The 3,056-nt window shown below is 48.5% G+C and overlaps 1 protein-coding gene across 4 annotated transcripts in view; it reads right to left on the reverse strand.

Annotated features, from left to right (window-relative positions):
- Nucleotides 1-2,638, reverse strand: part of FBXW9 (F-box and WD repeat domain containing 9) — a 24,595-nt gene extending 21,957 nt beyond the window's left edge. For 2 of the 4 annotated variants that reach the window (XM_018572733.1, XM_018572737.1), the window contains exon 1: nt 1,603-1,676. The gene's annotated coding sequence lies outside the window, so the exon portion shown is untranslated. The other 2 variants (XM_018572735.1, XM_018572736.1) reach the window with 2 other exon arrangements.
- Between the last annotated feature and the right edge of the window lie 418 nt (nt 2,639-3,056).

The following is a 3,056-nucleotide window of genomic DNA, read 5'->3' on the forward strand; positions in this document are numbered from 1 at the left end:
GAGACCCTCAGCGGTCAATAAGAGCACTCACACTGAACAAGGGAATGCCACCTGGTGGGGGATAAACCCTGAAATCAAGGAAACCAGGTCGTAGAAAAAGGAAACTAGTTTACGAGAGGCCCACAGAAGAGTGATTTTTGGCCTGTAAACACTGTTCAGTTTGTTCATTTAAGATTTGAAAAGGAAAGATAAAAGCTGATTGGTAACCACGGGCAACTACTCCACATTCTGTCAACTTCAGTTTTGATGAATTCCCTTTGGTGAGTCTAGATTGCGGTGGGCAAACTTTGGGCCCTCCAGCTGTTGTGGAACTACAAATCCCATTAGGCATTACAAGATTCTCACAGCCACAGTCATCACTCCCAGAGACAGATGCATCATGGGATTTGTAGTTTCACCACAGCTGGACGCCCGGAGTTTGCCCAGCCCTGGCTCTAGATAGACCCATGTAATGGCTTCCTTCTCTATATCTTCCAAATGCTTTAAAATGGCAGTTTATACACAAAACGTAATGTAATACGGGACATTATTGTGGTGTCATCTCTTAGGTACAGCTTGTGCTTTTAAAAGTGTATTAATATGGCCGCTGGGATCCTTTAAGAACAAATAAAAATTGGGTGGGGGAGGAACTTAACAAAACTGGGGCAGAGAGAATCTGGAGCAGTTGCCCATGGTAACCAGCTTCTTTCTTCAGTTCAGCTTTGAAAATGAAAGACAGAAGCTGATTGGTTGCCTTGTGTATATTCTGTCTGCCTCAGCCTTGATCAATTGTCTTCAGCGAGTCTTAAAGGAGAATTATGAGGCGAGTGATTTTCACTCAGCCTCATAATCTGAGCCGACCTGTGACAATGAAACTGTTAGAGGTCGGCTCAGTAGATCGAGAAGTGAGCGAACACATACCGGCGCTCGCTCACTTCTCGATCTATCCGTGCAGAGCTGTGACTGTCACTCACGGCTCCCTGCAGGGATTCCCCCCCAGCGCTGGAGGATCGGAAGGGGGAGGGTACAGCTGGCTCTGACTCTAGATAGGCAGAGCCAGCTGTCACTCATGCAGCTGGGCGGATCCAGACAGAATTGTCGGGATCCGTTCCGGCTGCGGCACCTCAGTATACCGCGAGCTGTAGCTCGCGGTATACTGAACTTTGGGTGACGGGAGGGCGCTGGTTTGTGTCCTCCCATTACCCTTAGGAGAACTATGGGACAAAGCCCTAACCCCATAGTTCTCCTTTAATAGAACCATACCAGGGATTCCTTCTCTACATCTTCCGATTGCTGTAAAATGGTAGTTTATATACAGGGTAAAGGTGGATATATAGATATATATGTAGGCTTATTGGAAGTTTCTGCAAAAAGAAATGTTAAAAGCTGGGAAAGGCCTGGACATTTCCCAGCCTGGGTCACACACTGAAATACTGGTTGTCCACCCCAAAATCCCAGCACATCATAGCCAGCTGAATATTACCCATGTAACTATAATGGAACATTTACTCTAAACAACATAACAGTCCTTCTTTACCCAGCACTGTAAAGGAATGCACAACACAAATTACACAAAATGAGACCATCAACACAAATACAACACCCAATCCAAATGCAACACACCTGTCTCCAAGGACAACGCCCATACTGCCGGCGGCCGCTGATGACGTCACCGCGACGTAAGGCCGCGGCCGAGCTCGTTCAGTGCTTACCGGCGGTTACCATAGAGACGTCTGAGAAGCCAGTGAGCCGTTCAGTCACGTGGGCTGCCGTGTTGGACCGCCTGGAAGCCTCGGGGGGGTTCTCGTTACTTAGTCGGCCCAGTTGCATGCTGGGACATTGAGTTCCACAGTACCTGGGCGGCCTCAAGGAGCTGCCGGGTGATATCAATGAACACAGACAACAGCACAATGTGAATCAATTTCTTTATAAACACATAGCTGGACCAAATCAGTTGTTTTTAGGGCATACCAACTATCAAGGTTGTCATTCTGCTTATTTCCGCTCAGCCTAACATTCATTCTCTTAAAAATGGCTGGTGTATTAACTGATCACATGTGCATCAGGAGTCGCCAAGGTCTGAACCGATCGCGCTTTGTGTGCCATTATTTTCTAATGGCACCCCAGTCAAGCCGTGCGTCGTATATCACAAAAAAAGGTACTTGTACCTTTTTTCTTTGATTGCCGTGCTGATGTCACCCCTTTGAAATCAATGGGGTCACCTCATAGTTCTAGCCGACCTGTGACAATGAGACTGTCACAGGTCGGCTCAGTAGATCGGGAGGTGAGCGAACACATACTGGCGTTCGCTCACTTCTCGATCCTGTCACAGCTCTCTGCCGTGACAGGGGAAGGGCTGGATTCTCCCCGCCCCGATCCTCCAATGGACGGGGGAGGGGGCGGGCGCAGCTGGCTCTGCCTCTAGATAGGCAGAGCCAGCTGTCACTCATGCAGCTGGGCGGATCCAGACATAATTGTCGGGATCCGTTTCAGCTGCGGCGTCTCAGTATACCGTGAGCTGTAGTATACTGAGCTTAGGGTGACGGGAGGACACTAGTTTGTGTCCTCCCGTTACCCTAAGGAGAACTATGGGGAAAAGCCCTGACCCCATAGTTCTCCTTTAAGGTAGCACAGGCTGCCAATGCACTACAACTGTCACAAAAAATGTGAATGACCCTTTTTTTTTAAAATGCAGCACATCACATGTTATGTGCATTGTGCAGTGCTGCATTGTGTGGTGCTGCAGTGAGCCGTGCATTGCACTTTAATGTACAGTGTGTGCATTGCAATGTACTCAGGGCCGGCGCTAGACTATTTTGTGCGCTAGGCAAGACCAGCTACTTGCCACCACCAGGCCCTCTCCTGTGGCATAAACAGGAGAGCAATGAGCAATAGCCAGACTGCTATTGGCTATTTTAATTTTAAAAAGCCAATAGCTGACTGGTTATTGAAACCCCACCCACTGAGCAGATGAGTAGACCCGAGAGAGAGTGGTCTCTTGGTTCCGCTCTTCTGCTCAGTGGGCGGGTACAATAGCCAGCCTGCTATTGGCTTTTGCAATTTGAAATAGATGGGGG

This window comes from Nanorana parkeri, unplaced genomic scaffold (genome assembly GCF_000935625.1).
Source record: "Nanorana parkeri isolate BGI_ZX_2015 unplaced genomic scaffold, ASM93562v1 scaffold2117, whole genome shotgun sequence".
In the NCBI taxonomy this organism is placed as follows: domain Eukaryota; kingdom Metazoa; phylum Chordata; class Amphibia; order Anura; family Dicroglossidae; genus Nanorana; species Nanorana parkeri.